A 20,861-nucleotide genomic window follows, 5' to 3' on the forward strand; every position below is an offset into this window, starting at 1 on the left:
AGCACTTGACATCCACTAGTTTACTGAGAAGGAAATATCCAAGCATTAGCATAAGCTAACAATTCCTCTTCTGCACTTGAACTTGATCCTTATCTGTGATCACTGCTTGGCAATGGAAGGAAACTTGAGAATCTTGTTGGGAGCAAGGAAGCATCCAGATCTTGGTACTAGCACACAACTGGCAATATATAAATGGTATCTTGCATGTATGCACAGGTACACATGTTTATTTTCCTAATCTGGTTGACTCTAACAGTTTTGGATATAGTGGTTGCCAAAGATGAATAACTCACAAATCTTTAAGAAAAGGATCCAGGGCCGGCAAGATGGCTCAGTGGGTAAGAGAACTTACTGCCAAACCTATGACCTGAGTTTGATCCCAGGGATTCAAATAATGGAAGAAGAGAACTGACATATGCAGGTTGTCCTCTGGTGGCCTAAATAGGATAAACAGACAAATAAATGATGCAAAACAAACAAACAAAATATCTTTAAGAAAATTCTGGAGTAAATACAAACTAATTAGATCTGGATGAGTCGAGAAAGCTATGTGCTGGGTCTAGAAGAATATTCATAGAATATGCAAAAAAAGAGTCTTATCAAGATCTCAGTCTCATTAAGGTTCCTGCACAAAGCTCACTTTCTACATGTCACTCGCCTGTAGGAGCAGTCAAAAGAGACCAGCTATTCACACACACACACACACACACACACACACACACACACACACACACACACACATATACAGTGCTATCAAATTCACTTCTCTTACTGTGCCTTCTTCTTTCAGAAAGGGCAGAGAGCTTAAGGAAACTCACAATCCTTCTGGAAAAGAAGAAATACAAGCAAGCTTTGCCCTAACAGTGGGCCACAAACCCCATTCATTTATTCTTGTTAGGTGAGAAAGCCAAGTCAAAGAAGATGACACTTCAAGTTGTTCAGGAAGCCATGAGAAGCATTCCATTCTGTATCCTATTTTTCCTCAGGGCCCCCTTCATAGAGTTTGTGAGAAAATGAACTTAGCAGCAGTAGCAAGGGGTGCTACGGGGAGCTAGGCGATTAGACTGTGATAGACAATTGATGCAGAGACACCTCTGCTGTTTGTTTTGGACGCATCCCCGACACTCTCTCAGACCCAGTGTATCTGTTTCTACTTTGTAGAAATTATTCCTCTCTCATTAGGCAGCTCTTTAATTCATGTGAAAAATAAGATGATAACAAAGGTTTCTGTATTTTCTGTGTGCTGGATGGGTTTCTATGTGCTTCAGGTATTAAAACTCATATAGTTTTTACAGTATATCCATAAAGCAGATAGTACCGAATTATCAGTCAGCAAAGGAAGAAATGGGCAGAGGGCTAACAGCCGCGAGGAGGACCTGAACCTGGTCATCTGCTTGGAGTCAGTTTTCATTCCTTTCTTGCCTTCTCTAACTAGCACCCTGGCATTCAGAAGGATATTAAGAGCTATCCCTTTGACACCGGTAATTGTACTCAGTATGGAGAGATTCGACATCAAAATACCCAGGCTTGGATGTTTAACACATATGTTTCACATGATTTGAATTCATGATGAAGCAATTCCATGTTGGGTCATCTTGTCTTCCCAATGGCTGTCTTCTCCGATTTGGCTATCTGATTTCCTTCTGCAGTTCTGGCATAGAATTTAGCGAAGCTTCCCTGAACCGAAGAACAGGCAACATCCAAAAAACTTTCGGAAGCCTTGCATGTATGTTCTAAGCAATATGAGATAAGAATCGTGTGATAAACCCAGGTATGGTTGTCAATCTGCAGTCTCAGCAGTCGGGAGGCCAAGGCAGGAAGTTCATCACAAGTTTGAGGGTAGTCAGGAGTACTTACTGAGCACCAACCCAGTCTAGAACACATATAAGGCCCTGTTCAAACCAACCAACAGATCATCACCCATAAATAAATGTGTGATAAGGTATATATTAGGCTTGCAAAGAGCTCAAATCTCATTTGTTATGTAGGAAGAATTTGTATGGCTAGTCCTAAGGGGATTGTATTAGTTCTGGGATTATTTCTTTCTCATCTCTCAGAAAAACAATTCAACTTTCTTTAAATGCTCCCAGAAAGGGACTGTTATCCCAAAGAAGTCAGCTACCTCAGTCTCTATCTTAAAACCTCACCACGAATGTTCTCAAAGTTGGCACAGCACATTTGGCAAACCAACTTCATGGAGACACAGTGGCACAGGCTCATTCCTCTGGGTCTAGCAGGCCTCGTGAGAGGATATTTCCTTCTGATAGACATGTCACCTTGGAAGCTCAGCTAGAATTCAAAGGAAACAATATTCATCTGAAGCTTCATGCCCTCCAACCCGGCTTTTCAGCTCAGTCCATAAGAAGTCTTGCTCCATGGAGATAAAATTATTTTGTGAGAGCCTCAAGTGGCCTTGTAAAGCCAAATTGTCTTAAACTTTCCAGCTTACACAGGAGAATACAGACACTCTGGACATGGAATAAATGATGTAGGCTACATATTTATGACAATCCAAAATTATAGCTCTTTATTTAAAAAAGGCATTGCTAAAGTCAGGCCCTGTTATATCTACATATTATTATCTGAATGTCTTTGTGGGGTTTTCTTTTGTTTGTTTGTTTCTTTGTTCATTTGGTTGATTGGTTGGTTGATTGATTTTGATATTTCAAAGTTTATCTGTGTGTGGTGATTTAATACACTTGGCCCAGGGAGTGGTACTATTAGGAGTTATGACCTTTTTGAAGTAGGTGTGATCTTGTTGGAGGAAGTGTGTCACTATGGGGCTTGGAGATGGGCCTCCTGGCTGCTTTGAAGATAGTCTCTTCTGGGTGCCTTCTGATCTGCCTGCACACTGTCATGCTTTCCACTGTGATGATAAAGGACTGAACCTCTGAAAGTGTAGGTCTGCCCCAACTAAATAGTTACCTTTATATCAGTTGCCTTGATCATGGTGTCTCTTCATAGCAACTGGAACCTTAACTGTTAAGCCCTGGCTATCCTGGAATTCACTCTGAAGAACAGATCACCCTCAAACTCAGTAATTCTTCTGCCTCTGTTTCCCAAGTGCTGGGATCAAAGGTATGCACTACCTGGCCTGGTATCTAAGTGTCTTCTTACAAAATGACTTGAGAGTCATTAATTTGCCATATTTTCATTTTTTTAGGACATGTTGGATTCTGAAGAAACTTGTGTTCAGTTTTAGATGCAAATGGAAATGCAAATGGGAAATGGGTAAAGAAGAAAGGCAAACATGATTCTTAGTGAATTCCAATGTTGCGCTACTGAAGCCAGCTCTTGTTACTAAAGAACAGGGCAGGTCTACTGAAGCTGGACTGTCAAAGGTTATAGTCTTGGTTTACCAGAAACAATAAACACCACTGTCAGTTATCTTGTTGTTAGTGGTCTGCATCTAATAAATGTGGAATATACATTTATTTGGAGCACAAATGAAGCAGTCACCCAGTAGAATAGCTGGTGGGCCATAAAGAAAAATTCACTAAACTGTCAAGTATTAGGTTCCCATCAAGTATGTTTGTGGACTAGAGGAATCAATCTAGAAATGAGCTTTGCTTTATTTCCTAAAGAAGATAAACAAAAGTCCCGGAATTCTTACAAAGGAAAATTTTACATTTTAGATGTGCTTTATATTCACAATGAAACCTACCGACTTCAGTTTGTAAGTATTGACAAATACATATGCTTCAGCACCTTCTCACAGACACCTTTTCCTTAGAAATTTAGCCAAAGCAACTGCTGACATGGTCTCTGTCTTTTTGAGGCTGAACATGTAATGCTGCATTCATAAGCCTGGTATAATGTGCTTGAGAGTCACTGGAACTATCCAGTAAGTCAATCAATAGCCTATTCCTTTGTTTTGTTGCATAGTATTCCTTTGCGTGGGTAGGTTGACTGGCTCACCCATTCACCAGATGTGTGAGATTTGTTTTCTCTCCAGTATTTGCTAATTATGAATCAAGACAAGAGTACATTCATAACTAAATTTGTGCATCTAATTGTGGATTTAACTGAATGAGAAACTGTGATGTGTTTCCTTGGTGTAGATATTTGTCATTACTATCATGTATGGAAATTCGTTCACATTCGTACTTGTTGCATTTAAGTTATCATTTTCTTTGTTCCTTCTCTCTCCCCTTCCCCATTCTAGCTTTCATTTGGTTTTCATTTGAATTATATTTCATTTGAAATATAAATATTTCTCACATGTCCATACATGTGTTTGCAATGCAGAAATGTCTCATTGCTCACCTTGTTCAATGTTCTCAGAGAATTATGGATTTCCAGGTAGTTCTTTGCATAATTTCATTAAATCAATTAAACACAGTTTCAGTCTTTTGATAATTTATTATTTTTATCTTACATTCTTATTATTTCTTTTTCTAATTAAATTTCATTTTAAAAATCATCAGGAACTATTATATTCAGTTTTATTAAGTTCAATATCATTTTATAATTTATTGCCTTTTGGGTAGATAAAGCACTGGAAATTGAACTCAGAGTCTAATGAAAGCATTCGTTTTGAAAAATTCTTCTAACTTACTGTCATTTTTGTTGAGTCTTTCAATAGCTGTCAAGCATACTTATGAATGGATTAGAGTTGTTCTTCATTTGTGATCCTACAATTTTTAATTTGTAGCATTTTTACATAATATCCACCTTTATCCTAAAACATTGGTTCTAGGTATTAAGATATATTCTCCATTTTTAACACAAGATGCTCTGCTACATACAATCACTAGTATTCCTTTTATACTTTGGAGTTGTAATATCGGAGTGATATTTTAGCAACTTTCCTTGATTATGTCTTGAATAAACAACCATAAATCAAGTAGTATAAGCATTTCATACACGAAGAAACTGAGGCTAAATGAGGTTAGGTAACCTAAGGTCAGAGTGCCAAAGAGTGATAGGATGAAGTCTCTTGAATTCCAGATGCCAACTTCTGTTCATTCCACTATTCTGCCATTCATCATGAACACAGTAAAACGCTGAAGGACAAATGGCCAAAGACCTGGAATCTAAAGTACTCAGCCATCCAGTCTTTCAAGAGAGATGTTTCAGGGGATCCAAATATTGGAATGTAGCTTAGTTGGAAGCCATTGTGAACTCATAGCTATGTTCTGATAATGCTGAACTATTGCAGAAGCCAGAAAAGGTAATGAAGACTTAGTAGTTAACTGTCACTGTGACCAATCTTGCTTACCTGGCCCAAGCAGCACAGAGCAGCAAGAGGATAGGGCTTCCATGGTAACCTTTGGCATAATTCATGAAGACCTCTACTTCACCCTGGCTCTTTACTGGGAAAACATTTGCTTTTTCACTGAATAATCCTTTGTAGCTTACAAAATAAGCTCTGTGATTTGTCTCTTTCCTTATTAAAATGAACAAAATTCACAACCCCTTACATTCTAATGCACTGCCAAGGATATGCTGGCTGGTAGCCAGCATCCCAGCTCAGAAGGCTCAGGCAGTGGCATGAAGTGGAATGGAGCCTGTGCTTTTTTGAGCAATGAAAGCTCAGCTGTGTACAGATTCCTCATGGGTGATGGAATTTGAGGAGAGGCTCCACACGACCAATGGCTAGACACATTACCTGCACAACAACTTAAGTAGAGAAGAGAAGGAGGGCCGGGCTGGACTCATGGTACCTCTGTAACATGCAGTCTGCCCTCACTGTAGTAAGACTGCCTTGCCAACAAGGGGTGGTGTTTTGTGGCTGGGGGTAGGCACAGGTTCCAGAGAGCTTTCCTCTGTTTGAAAAATGGTCTGCAAAGAAGACTCACTGTTAGGCTGTTAGAAGTTAGATATCTCAAGCAAACCTGCATAGCATCTTCTTGCTTTTGGCTCAATAATATTGTTCCTTGGGAAATAATTCAAAATAAAAGTCCACAGGAAAAGATGCTATTGATGGCATGCTGTGTTTATCATATTAGAGTCCGGAGGATCTCCTGCCTCAAGTGTCACATGGCTATTAATATAATTCTGCCCCATATTGAAACTACAGGAAAGAGGAGTGAAAATACCAAGGTTATAATAGATGAATATTTCCCAGGAAAGAAAGGTCATAAGCATTTATATTGAAAAGGCGGAGTAAGCATCTAACATGATAAGAAACAAATGAGCAAACGTAAGTAATTCTACAAGATTTCAAGAATTAAGAGTGAAGGAGGGGCCCGATGCTTTCCATGGTGCAGAATAGGCAGGTAGAAAAGAATAAGAGAGAAGCAGACCTCAAACCTCAAAGCTGGTAACACAGTGTGCCTGGGGTTCTCATACAGAACATAGGCACGTCATCTCTGAGTTTCTCGGGATAGAGGAAACTGTTTTATAAAAATAAAACTTAGCTGAGTTTGTGGCACATGCCTTTTATTCTCAACCCATGAGAGGTATAAGCAAGCTGTGAGTTCAAGGCTAGCCTGGTCTACAAGGAGAGTTCAAGCTAGTGAGTGATACCTGGTAGAACTCTGTCAAAAACAAGGTGATAGTTATCTGCTTGTTATATAGATATAATGGATTTAAGGTTCTCTGCATAATAGAATAGGTGATGAAATTTATAGATATATAATGTAAGTGTGTGAATAATGTATAAATATAGGTAGGGGCTGAGGAAATGACTTCATAGCTAAAATTCTTCCCTCATAAGCATAAGGATTTGGACCCAGTAAAAACTGCAGAAGTAGTGTCACGGGTGTATAATCCCAATGTTGAATAGGTGGACAGAGGCAAATCCTGGGTCTCACTGGCAAGCCTAATTGGTGAGCTCTTGACCATAGGAGGAACCACTCTCAAAGGAAGTTGATGATGTTCATGAAAATGACACCTGAGATTGCCCCTGGCCTCCATGTGCATGCTCACACTCATGCATCCTCCATATCCACACATGCATATACACGTGCATACATATACATAAACATGTAAAATATACAATATAGGTTCATTAGAAGATACATGTAATTACCTGGTCTATAGAAATGAGAAGATCAGGTTTTTTTTTCTTCTAATTATCTTGGCCTCTTGTTTCTGCTGCATGACTCCAAACCTTTGGACTGCAGTGGAAGCATTTCTTTTTTTTTTTCCATCTTTATTAATTTGAGTATTTCTTATTTACATTTCAATTGTTATTCCCTTTCCCGGTTTCCAGGCCAACATCCCCATAACCCCTCCACCTCCCCTTCTGTATGGGTGTTCCCCTCCCCATCCTCCCTCTCCCCAACAATCACATTCACTGGGGGTTCAGTCTTGGCAGGACCAAGGGCTTCCCCTTCCACTGGTGCTCTTACTAGGCTATTCATTGCTACCTATGAGGTTGGAGCCCAGGGTCAGTCCATGTATAGTCTTTGGGTAGTGGCTTAGTCCCTGGAAGCTCTGGTTGCTTGGCATTGTTGTTCATATGCGGTCTCAAGACCCTTCAAGCTCTTCCAGTCCTTTCTAAGATTCTTTCAATAGGGGTCCCGTTCTCAGTTCAGTGGTTTGCTGCTGGCATTCGCCTATGTATTTGAGAAGCATTTCTTTTACATGATAATGACATATTTAGTGGATAGGGAGCTCTTTGAATGCTTCTGGATAGAGGCTGGATGCCAGATGGTTAGAATGGTGGCTCTTGCAGTCCCCTCCTTCAAGCTCTGGAAAGCCATAAGAAATAGAGGTGACTACAAATGGGCACGAACTTGCTTTACTATTCCTCTGTTGTAAATCCAGTACACATCTCTAGGTGGCAGGGCCCACAGTCTTCCAGGTTGTGCATGATTTGCTCCAAGAAGGTGACGCATCCCAGGGGCATATAATCCTATGTACTGAGGAACATCTGACCTTTTGATAAGGAACTCTGTCTCTGGCTATTCACTTGTAAGTCTCTCGTGATAAATGTGTAAACATAAACAGGGGTGTTTTGTGAGATATGCTAGCCAATTATCAGTTTAAAGGAAGAAGTCTCAGAATCCCCAGTTCACAGCCATCTGAATGGAAGAAGAAGCAGCCTGGGATTTGCAACCACTGTCTGCGATAGGGTGTTCTCGTGGGACTAAGCATTTAGTTCCGTGGTCTATACTAGCTGTAGGCACTTGTCAAACAGCTAGATAGTGTTGTAAAATTAACTGTTGGTATGGAAAACAACATAAACACTCAGCACCTTTAAGTATGGGCTCAGGATGATATAATATATAGATATGTTAAATCCACTACTCATTCTAACTTCTACACACACACACACACACACACACACACACACACACACACTGAGAGAGAGAGAGAGAGAGAGAGAGAATGAGAATAAGAATTTTCAAAGTTAAACTGCATAACAGATTTTGAAATACCATTGAATGATGATGCACAGTGGATTATTATATGAGTATGTGATGGAGCCTATGGAATGTTGCATAGGATGGGACGTGGGACTCCTACAATAAGTAACTGGAATCTGTAACTCATGCATACTCTCAGCCTCTGGGCCCCATAACCTCATGATAACAAGACAATCATCGAACTCCCCAAACAAACCATCAGTAAGTGTACGGATGTTGTAAAGATATTTTAAGATGTGACAAGACTCAGGAATTTTAGGTATTTTAAGTTGCTATTGTGATTTGCCTGGTATGAATTAATTAAACTTTCCACCTAATCCTCAAACTAGTATCCAATTAAGAAACAGATCAAAGAAGCTGGACAAATAAAATTGTCTTTATTGCTGACAGCACTGAACTGAGACCCTTACTAAACTCCAGATGGGTCCTAAATATAGAGTTGGGAACAACAGCCTGAATGTCTGGAGTTATACTATTAGAATCATCACATGGCTTGTCTCTGGTCTAAAAGACTTCAGCTGTCTCTTAAAGGTAGGCTTGGTCATGAGCCATCTGTGCTGTGCACTTGAAATTATCTAGGAGGCCAACAACTATCACCAGCCAACTTAAAACCGTAATCTCCAAGGTGCCTGAACCAAGGGCTCTGATGAGTTTTTGGTCTGTGTTACTCACGATTGAGTTGGAACCTCCTTCAGTGAGAACCAAGGAGTAATAGGGGCCAGTAGAGCGGTAGCATTTCCCCCATTCTTCTTTCTTCACTAGGTGCTTCATGAACCTCCATCATCACCAGGGACTTGACAAAAGAACAAACTATGGGGGCCCCAAACGAGAAGCTTATCAATCAGAAAATCTAGGATGACCCAAATGCTTGAGTTTTCATTAGTCCTCCAGGGTCTCAAGCAGTAGCCATGAGAATCACCACACTAGAACACTTAGTGAAAATTAACTTTCTTTTCTTGAAATCTGAGACTAAAGAAGGCTTGCTCTACCTACTAGCCACCAACTGTACTGAGGATAATATGAGAGGAGTTGAACATAGCCAAGACTGAGAAGAGTAAAGAATAAGGACTGAAGTTCTACAGTGGTGGATGCACAGTAAGCCCAGTGATCAGACTTTCTAGAAAACAGTCTGGGGGAGGGAGGGTTTGATGGAAAGGTTAACCCAACTGAAACTAGTTTTTGGGCTTGCAGGAAAGCACAAATGGCGGGGAGAAAGGAAGGAAAGAAAGGCATGGGAAGAGAAAGGGATGGTTAAGAAGGGAATGGAGCAATGAAAAGATTGCTCAGTGGATAAAGGCGCTTGCCTGTAAGCTGAACAGCTTGAGCTCCCGCCCCACAACTCACATTCTGTAAAGGCTAATTCACCCTTTCCTTAATGGTATACGATGCCTGGAGATCTGTACCGCTTTGTGACTCTTCACAAACTCTTCTATGTCTGGGCATAGAGGTTAGAGTTGCCAGCACCTCCAATCTTTATCCCAGCCTGTCTGTCCTGGGGGTACATGTGATATTCCACATATTCTAGAGTTTCTCTGCCGATCAACATTATCTTTGGGTTGTTGAAGAGAAAAAGTAGACAGTTCTAGACCTGAAAGCCATCTCCAGACTAATTGCAACTAATCTTCACATAAGACTTTGACTTCCTTAGTATTTCAGGCAGTTCAGAGAAAGGAGCAGAGAAGTAGCCCCCCCCCCCCAACTGCCAGTAATTTTTGCTGCAAGTTAGCAAAAAGGAGATAATAAATAAAAATAATAATTGGATAGATTGGATAGATTGGATATTTGATTCTGGCTCTTCGTTTTATTGATTTCATTTTTTCACAGTGATAAAAGAATAGAACCCAAGGCCTCCTGCATGCTAAACAAGCAGTATACCACCTAGGCACACTCCTAACCCTTATCTTTGGTGAATTCTTCCTTGAGAAAAATGGCCTCTGAACTCGTCTATGAAGGACTATTCCATGCATGTGTTCATTCTATGTGGATTCCTCACATTTCCATAGTGGATATTGAGATATTTAGATCTTGACTTTTTTACATGTCCATTTCTTCTCAACATTCACAGTCTGGGTAATAGCATCTGATCATCAAGATCTGATCTAACCTGAAGAAGGTACTCCTTACATTCTTTGTGCTATGCTGAATCTGCTCCCTACATGGTAAAGGTTTGTGATCATTGGAAGCAATTTGAAGATAAGGGTTCAAGTCTGCATTTCCATTCATGTGCTAAGGAATCTCAGGAAAATTATCCTTTCTTCTGTCATCTTCTCAATTATAATATAATTTCAAGCTTAGTCAGGGCTACCTTCTTGGTTTGTATTGCTTTTTAAGAATTAGAAAACCCTGTGCTGATTGTGCTTGTAATTGACATAGAAGGCCACTTTCTCTTTTTGTGCCACAATAATTTACTCACTTGATGAGTTTGGGGTTACTAAAACCTTGAAGAGAGTCTTCTAGGTAAAGGGGGAGGGAGAGACAGGGATCACTGAACCCAAAATGTTAAGAATGTAAAGAACAGAGAATGTACTTGATTGGCTCACGGAGAACAGAGTGAACATTGGTTAGTAAATAAAGAAGAGACTCAAAGCTATTCCGTTATGCTCTTATAAACAAGCAAATGTTATGGCATAGAAGTTACATCTCAATATGGCTGCTTAAAACAGAACAGATGGTCTGGGTCAAAAGGAACCCATTTGTGTAAAAAGATTAAGGAATCACAAACCTGGAGCAAGTATCAGTTGTAATCAAAATAGTTTTATATCAGTAATTTTGATAGTGCTCAAGGCACAGACATTGTGTTTAATAATTTGAAATTATTAAATTTTGAAATGAGGGAATTACGTCTCATTTTTCAGGAAGCTCTTAGCTAATCCCTCTAAGTGAGGACTTTATCAGCGGGAACATAATCATTGAATGTTTTTTGGGGAAACTTAGTAAATACTGATCTTTAACATTATTTCCACAAACGAGAACTAAAGGCAAGGATTTCTAGAAAGTATTTCCAAGGCATGCATCTGCTTTCCATGCAGGAAAGTTTATGGAATAGTATAAATTAGTGTCTCTTCATTTGATGTGTTGTAGCGAGAACGGTAGGTGGCCAGTTGGCTTAGTGAATCCAAAGCATGTTAGAGTGGGGAGGGCAGGGCAGGGAGTTGTTGACTTTCTGACTTAAAGCAGGTTAGCAGGAGGGTGAGAATTCAGAACCTCATTTGGAGGAAAATGTTTTCGAAAACAGCATTCCAGAAGTGGGTGTGGTGTGGAACATTAGAAACTGCTCCATAGGGCTTTCCAACGGCTACTCACAAAGTAGCATTTTGCCTTACTGGCTGGCTTTGTGTGCCAACTTGACACAAGTTAGAGTCATCAGAGGGGAAGGAGTCTCAGTGAAGAAAACTCTGCATGAAATCCAGCTGTAAGGCACTTCCTTATTAATCATGAATGGGGGAGGGCCCAGCATGTCGTGGGCGGGCCCATATCTGGGCTGGAGATCCTTGGTTCTATTAGAAAGCAGGCTGGGCAAACCATGGGAAGCAAGCCAATAGGCAGCATCCCTTCATGGCCTCTGCATCAGCTCCTGCCTCCAGGTTCTATCCCTGCTTGAGTTCCTGACCTGACTTCCTCCCATGATGGACTATGTTCTGGAAGTGTGAACCAAATGAAACAAACCCCTTCTCCCCCAACCCCAACTTGCTTTTTGGTCATGGTGGTTCACAGAAGCAATAGAATCCCTAACTAAGATACTTCCTAATAATTTTTATGTCTATATGGTGTCCTCAAAGGCTCGTTGCTAGAGACTTAATACCTGGCAGTTGGCACTATTGAAATGAGCTGGTTCATGAGGACATGACACAATATATGGATGATTCCCTGGTGAGTTCATACTAAATGGGCTGCAGGAGGTAAGGCCTAGTTGGAGGAAGTGGGTTATTAGAGGCATGTCTTTGAAAGATCTCCTCTTCCTCCTCTTCCTCCTCTTCTTCTTCCTCCTCCTCCTCCTCCTCTTCCTCCTCCTCCCCATCCTCCTCCTCTTCTTTCTCTTCCTCTTCCTCTTCCTCCTTAATTTCTCCTCTTCCCCCTTCTTTATCTTCTTCTTCCCTCCCTTTCACTCATTTACCATGAAGCTAGGAGCTTTCTTTGACCACACGTTCTGTCCCCAGATGCTCTGCCTATTTAAGGTCCCCAAAGGACAGAGCTTCCACAGTCTTCTGTAACTGTGAGCAGAATTCACCTTCCCTCATTGAAGTTGCTTTTCCTTGGAGATTTCCATCCCAGAAATGAAAAAATTTCAATGACACAGCGAGGGAGGAGCACGTCCTCTGGTGTGACTCCAAACCCAGGGATACCCTACAGATTACCCAGGGATACCTTACAGAATGCACTAGTGTTCCCATCCAGGAAAATATTAACAGCTCAAATGTTTGGTAATTACCAAGGAGTACTGAGGGTAATAACCATTGCTCTAAACCAAGTGTGCTAGCCAACCTTACATACACAAATACCAAAACCCACCCACACATACAGGGGGTGTACAGTTGGTGTACATTTATATCATTTTCTAAAATTTCCAAAGTATGGAAACTCTTAAAGCAAAAACACAACCACATTTGATAAACAGCTCCAATCTCACGTTCCCATCCCACACCCCCTCTTCCTTCGGAGGCAATGCTCATCTATCTGGTGTGCATCTCCCTTGCCTTTTCTGAATAGTCACATATAGAAATAAATGTAAAATATTTGCAATGTAGAGTTTTCTGTACCTTAACAGTTTTTCATAAATAATATATTAGAGAAACCATTCTCATACATGTTGCTTTTAAATGTTGAAAAACAATTCTTAAATCTTTTGGCCCAGTATGTCATAATTTATTTTTACCATTCCCTTAATCATAAAGAAGTCTGCCCACCCCATTTTACTATCCATTTACAATAAACAACTTTGTAGTGAAAATTCCTGGACAAACCCTTGGGCATATAATTTTTCTAGGGAATAAACTATACTGTACAGTTTCTGGGTTACAGGATAAGCACACTGTTGAGTTTAATAAATATTGTTAAAATGCCATCTTAAAAGACTGTATCAAATTAGATACCCACCACAGTCTTAACCTATTCTGGGAAAACCATTTTGGGTGGTAGGAAATTTTAAACCTCTGGATCAGAGTTCTTGGTTTCTGGGGCTTTGTGCCATGGGAGCTCAAATGTCCACAGAAACCTTCCTCCCAGGAGGCCAGCCGACCAGACCCAACCACACTCAATACAGGTCAGAAAAGACCGTGCTGAGGACTGGAGTCTCTCACAGGACCCAAGAAAAGGAAGCTGATTCCCAAGTCCTCCTTTTTGTTCTTCCTGGGAACATTATAACCAAAAGCTAAAACTAACACTTCTGTTCTAATGCGAATACTGGGAGCCAGCTCTGGCCCTTCTGCTGCAAGAACAGTGGGTGCTCTCCAAATGGCTTATGGGAAAAAATAATTCTTAGTTCTTCGCTGTTTAGAAACTTCAGCCAGACCTCTAGATGGGGATCTTCTCTTCCCATGTTCCAATAGTTTTCTCTAGCTTTCTTTCTATCTTGCCTCATTTTCCTTTCTGAGATTTTAGTCTCTCAATTTTACATGTTGGTGATTATTGGATATCTATTTTGTGAAACTTCTTTCCTTCCTATCAGGAGAAAAGGTTTCAAGTGGCCCTTTCTAGGGAGAACACGATGTGGTCCTTGTTTGGAGAGTAGAAGATCTTTGTTTGATTGGGACTCTAAGGGAGAATGTTATTCAAAACATCAAACCATATAAACCACAAAGCTGCACGGTAGACTGTTATGCTTAGTCCTACACTAACAGCCCAAACAGGACTAATTTCTTTAAGCATGAGGGGATTAAGGACTGTGATGGCAGAAAAACGTTAAAGCTTAAGGTAGAATCTGACACAGATTTAATCTAGCCATGCAAAGTAAAGGACTGTGAATACAATTATTCCAGATGTTGGCTATATGTCCACAGTACTCTAAGAATGGCCCAAGAAATGCCTTGTGCTCCTGTCACAATGTCAAGGGCCATCTGGTTGCATAGCATGGCTGCTTTCATTAATTTGACTTCAGAGTTTATTATTATGGCTCTTTGAGCTATAAAAACCATATTGATGCTGATATGGGAATGTGACAGCATGGATATTGCCTGAACAACCACATCTTAAAAGAGTTCCCTTTTGGGCCCAACCTATTCTTACTTTCTCTCAGGGCACAAAGGCAACAAGCAGCAACAGCAGCAGCAACAATACCCTTTAAGTCATAGAATGACTTTCAACTCCAGAGTCATCTGTTTGGTAGATATCAGTTCCTGAGTCCCAACCCTGTCAGTACTCTTCTAATTAGTTTGGAGTGTGATACAAGCAGGGGTTTTTATATAAAGCTTTCTAGATGATTCTATAGTGCATGACCCAGGTGTAGAACCATTGCTTGCCCTGTCTCTGTAACATCAACAGTAAATTTGCTACAAGAGCTGATTGGCAGGCTCTTTCCAAGAGCTACTGGGTGGAATGTTCTGGGCAGGTCGAGCATCCTGTCTTTGTAGAGCTCCATATAACATCGGGGCATATTTCAGCACAAGGTTCTGGAATCCAGACACACAATTTGATACCTTTTACCACCGAGTGCTATACTACGATTGTGGGACACTGGCTACCATGGAAGAGGAAATAAAATTTCTCATTAAGGGACGCCAAGAGGGGCTGATGATGCATTTCCTACTGCCTGGCAAGATGAGGGCAGGAAGCTAAAGTCTACCTCTCCTGCAGGGCTATTTCAAGAAAGTCTCTCTGCCTTCCTTCCTCAGAAAAAGTAATGAATATCTACTCTGACAAAGGTGGTGTTGAGTCTGTGGCATTTGGAGGAGGTGAGGGGCTCCAAAGCTGTGTTAGAGGCTGTTTACTGTGATATCTGTCAGACAGAGAGAGTTCTGCAGAATTTCTCCCTACTGATAGAAAGGAAAAGGGACCAGTGTGGATTAGAATCAGTGTAGATGTAAATGAGTTGTTCCTGTCATAGTGACGTGACTCAACGTGCAGTTTGATAACATTTTTGTATGTAGGAATCATGTCAGGGGTAAAGAATCGCATTCTAAAGGTGGGGTGTATGCTGATGAAAGTTAAGCATTAATGTCAAGTTCACCTAGGTTTATATCCTAGTTCTACTACAGGCTATCTATAAATATAGCAAATTTACAGAGCTCGCTCACTGCAAATTCAATTCTCTCATGTATAAATTGCAAGGTGCTAACACAAGCTGCCTTGTTGATTTGTCTGAGGACACAAATAGGGCTTGGCACACGGGCAGGCAAGTACTGGGGTTTTCATAAATAGTAACCTCTATATTGTACATATTGACATTATTTAGCTGGCTACTTAACAAGTAGTTATTGGGTGCTTGCTCTGGCCCACATACTGGTTGATGATGCCAAAACTAAGGTGGTGGAAAACAGTTGTTTGCTTAGGAGCTCAGAGTCCTATCCAGGAGACAGATACTACAGTCATCACCAAAATAAATAGAGTCTCTCTGTAGTAAGTGGCTTAGAAAAGGGACACATAGACAGATGACAGAATGTGGGGTGTAGTTCAGGACGAGATGTGTCATGGGCTTCCAGAGAGGGTGCCATTTAAACAGGTTTCTGGTGGGTAAATAAAAGAAGGGAAGCGCAGGAGAAGCAAATCAGAAAGGTCTCAAAGAGCTCGTGTAAAAGTCCTGTGGTAAGAAGGAGAGATGGCTCAGTGGTTAAGAGCACCAACTGCTCTTCCAGAGGTCCTGAGTTCAAATCCCAGCAACCACATGGTGGCTCACAACCATCTGTAATAAGATCTGATGCCCTCTGCTGGTGTGTCTGAAGACAGCTACAGTGTACTTATATATAATAAAAGTCCTGTGGTAAGAAGGAGCACTAAAAAGCTGGAATTGTCCAGTGAACACTGAGCTCAGGAAACAGGTGGGGGTGCATGTCGCAACACTCATTTGGAAAGAAAAAAGGCAGCTATACTAAAGTCATCATCTCTTCAACTGTGCACAGTGGTGTTAATGCCAGTGGATTGCTGCTGTGTATTTGTATTTACTAATGTATTCCGTTCAGGATTTCCTCAAGATGAGTGGCAGCCACATGTACTATGATATCACACTGGGCATAAGGTTGTGGTTTGTTCTGCTGGTTGCAGTGTGAGAGCCTCAGTCTAGGCTTGGAGTAAGGGATAGTCCCTTCAGGGTTGGCGACCATGATCATGAAGTTATTTACCTCTTTTGTTATTTCCTCTCTTTGCGGGGGTCAAGAGTGTACAGAGGTTAACTTAACAGAGCACTTTCCTGGTTAATGCCAGGTTCTGGAAAGCTTCAAGCCGGGTAGGAAGATGAAACGAACTGTCCCTGTTTTCCATCGAAATTTCTCCATGTTTTTACTTACTCAGCCGCTAGTTCCTCTGGCAACAGCAGCCATTGCTGCAGGCTGACATGTTTTATCGTTATTGCCCGGGTCCACTGTTGTTGGAAGACTTTCCAACACCTGGGGTGCATATGGTTTTTGATAGAAAAATATCTCCCTTGGTACATCCTTGTAGGAACCATATATATCAAAACTCAGCTCCCAGACTACCCTTCCAGTCAAACATGCATAAATGTCCAGGAGAGAGAAAAGTCATGCAGAAGAACTATATCTCTTAGCAAAATCTTGAAAGAATTTCCATTTATTTCTAATAAATCCTCTGTAAGTGAGTGCTATGGAGTCCTTTCTTAAGACCCACAATGGCCACCAACCCTTATCCTTGATTATGACTATAAAAGCACTGTATCCAACACATCCTAATCCAGCTTTGTCTTGACAGTGGGAGGCATTGTGCTTTATTTCATTCATCATATTATCCAAGCTCGTGTTTAATAAATAGACTTCTGCTGAAATGCTTCTTCACATAGAAGTCTGATAAATGTTAGCCCAGATATCATAACTTGTCTTAAAGTACATCTGTTTGAAGAATCTGTTTTACAGTTTTGGGCTCTAAATAGAGCTAGAACTTGACCAGGTTGGTGAGTGGCTTGACACAATGTTGTGACTAAAGTATAAACTCTAGAATAAAAAGCTCTCCCTCCTTCAAGTCTACCCCTTACTGTGCTGCCTACAGAAGGTAAATTTCCCTCTCTGAGCGTGCTTCTGTTTGCTTCTCTGCCACATGTGGGTAATTATAGGTAATTGAAAACTTCAGAAAGAATCAGACCCACAAGCTTAATGCAGTGCCTGGCAGGTCATATACTCCCACTGCATTTTATTTTATTGTTCCCTCCAGGTTTCCAATCTAATAGCCTCAGTCTCTTTCATCCAGTGACAGCACTATTGCTAATTTTAAGCATATAGCATATGCTGTGAACTGCTGAGTACCCCACATGAATTCTCTCATTAAACTTTTCCAGTTAATATGTAAAATAGTTCTTATGGGTGTTGCCATTTTACAGATGAAGAAATCAAGTGACAGACATTAATTCCCTGGTGCAAGGTCCTGTGGCTTTTGAACTATAGACCTTCTATGAGAACACTGTCTTCTTTATTGTGACGCGTGATTGTGGGTGAATGAATCAGATTGCAAACAAGAGCCCAGATGGACTGGGAGCAGAAAAAACCTCTTAGATGCTCTGTGGTTCTCCTCAATGGCAAGCTTTATATTCCAGACATGGCCGTTCAGGGCTTGACCACTAGACCAGGGTCATGTTTATAATCTGGTGAAATATTAGAGCCGCCTAGAATTTGGGCTCTATCAACTCTCACTCTTGTAGGCTGAAGAAGTGAATGGCTTCCATAATTGTTGTTAAGTGCTCCCATAGTTAATTTATTTGTACTAACTAACTCCCAGGGATCTTCTTGGGACTCCTATGTGGCAGTCACTTAGTCTTCAGGTTTTGAGATCTGTCCTCGTGAGAGGTAGATGATGTGATATTGGAGAATCCACTTGGCCTCTTCGAGTCCAGCTATTTCAGCAGCACTATCACTCTCGCCAGTAACATAAAACATCAGCCACACACACACACACACACACACACACACACACACACACACACACACACACACACCATGGAATGAGACACATTTGCATGACTTTTGCCTTTCGCTAAGGATTCTTCACCATAACCAACTTATGCATTATCACTTGAGAGAATCTTATTTAAGTGGCCAAAGTATATTGTCAACATCAGGACTCATGAAGGAGAATAATGACGTCATCTAAGGCTGTTGTCATTTTACTAAGAAGCCCCCATCACAGGATGGTAGTAACTAGGACTAGGGTGCAGGGTAGCAAGGTTTCAGGTTCATGAACATATATACAGTCCATCTAGTGGAATAGTTTATATGTTTTATATGTCTGCCCCTGGTATTAGGGGAAAAAAAGAGCCTTAAGAACTCCCTCAGTCAGGAATCTTCCAATTTATCTGTAAATGCAGCTTCTTTTCACAAGCCAATGGTCAATGTCTTCAACACACCAAACAACCATTTTAATAAAGGATGTTTTAATTTTACGTTTAAAAGGTTTTACGAAGTCACTTTCCCCTTCCCCATTCTTCCTAACAAATGAAAGAAACAGCTGGACGTGTCTGTGGATTGGAGCCTGACTACTTGTCCCAGGACCAGATGGTAAAGGCATAGATGTGGAGTCCGACCAACTGAGTTTACATTCTAGATTTGTCCTATCACAACCCCATGACCTTGGGCCAATTTCTCAACCTCACTGTGCCTGCTTTCTCATGTGTGCAAAGTGGGTAAAGCTGTCATGGAATGTAACTGTCAACCCACTGAGACGTGCTCCACAGACAGCAAGAGCTAGTTGTTGCCGTTTCCTACACTTTATTTCTCCTGGTTCAGTAGCCACCATTCCTTATATCCTAGTGGTCTGTCCCTCTTCAAGGAAGGCTTTCTATGGACTTCCCGAGACTTACAGACCTGGTGATTTTCTGTTTGTCATATATGCAGATTCCTGAGTCCTTATCCCAATTTGCTCATTTATGTCCTGAGAATAAGCATTTAAAATGCTTAGCTGATGGTTTCCTAGCCCATGAACTTTAGGGTTCACTGTCTAAAGAGCTCCCCATATCCTCCCATGGAATCAAGATTTCCAGACTGGAAGACAGAAGACAGATACCAACCACCGAATCAACTGGAAGTCTCGTCCACCCTCACCCCATGGACGGTTGAACTCCAGTGGTTAAACACACATCCCAGATTTCTCCAAGACATGGGGTGGAGAATTGACTGATGACCAGGCAAACAGGCTGAAGTAGTGATCCAGGGTGTGTGGTTGGATTCAGAGGGGATAATTAATTCTCTACAGAGAATGAACTTGGTTGAACTTTGTGGATTTGGAAATGAGTGCGGAAAGGCTGGCCTGACAGTGGGCTAGGCTTCCCTCCAGAACAGTTCGGTTTGGGAGATATACAAGCTTCCAAACTTCCAACGGTGAAGAGTGAGCACCCCAGGGTACAGCCACTTGGGAAATCCTTTAAGGTATTACTTTCCTTAAGCACACCAACCTCCATTCATTTTCTGATAAATGCAGTAAGAGTAAATATGTGAGGTAGAAATAACATTTTAAGACGAACATTTCCAAATAGTACCGATTTATGAGGTAAAATTTGAAAGCACTTTCTCTATTGAATCCCTTTCACCAAAGATAAACATAATTTTTATTTTCTTTGATGTCCTTTGAGAAATGTCTTTAAAATATATATTAAAAAAATGTCTGGATGGGGTAGCTAGAAATACATTTTGCTTGCATGGATAGAATCTACAATATTTACTCTGGGTAACCACCTCACTTGAGATAAATTATAGCCTAAACCAAATGTTCTCTTTTAATTCCAAATGCACACTCCTATCATTGTGTTATTTCCAGGTTGTCAAGTCCCTTTCCTTCTCATTCTCTGACACCATTTCTATACTTATAAATTATTAATGAATGATGGATTTTTTTTGGTTCTTTTTTTTTGGAGCTGGGGACCGAACCCAGGGCCTTGCACTTCCTAGGTAAGCGCTCTACCACTGAGCTAAATCCCCAGCCCCTGAATGATGGATCTTATCCAAATAACGGTGGATCCTTATCGATATAAACCTCTTTCTTGTGCGCCAGTGAGGTGGCTAAGTGAGCAAAGATGCCTGCCTCCAAGGCTGATGATCTGAGTTCGATCCCCATGACCCACATGGTGGAAGGAGAGGACTGACTTCCAAAAGTTGTCCTCTGGCCTCTTTAACCATACCCGTGGCATATGTGTGCCAGCACATCTACACAGGCATATTCATACTAAATTATTAAGTAAATAGCATTTTAATAAAATGAATATATTTCTTAACACAAACAACCAATGCAAAGCCAAAGCCTTCCATGTGTTCCCTAAATCAATCTGCTGTATCCTTGGGATCCATCAGCTCACATCACTTCATTATCTCCTATGCCAATTTCCCCCTTACTCTACAGAAAGTTTCCAGAATACTGTGACAGACACCAAACAAGGAGAGAACAGCATGATGGCTAAAAGAT

The sequence above is a fragment of the Rattus norvegicus genome, chromosome 3, assembly GCF_021556685.1.
Source record: "Rattus norvegicus strain SHRSP/BbbUtx chromosome 3, alternate assembly SHRSP_T2T, whole genome shotgun sequence".
In the NCBI taxonomy this organism is placed as follows: domain Eukaryota; kingdom Metazoa; phylum Chordata; class Mammalia; order Rodentia; family Muridae; genus Rattus; species Rattus norvegicus.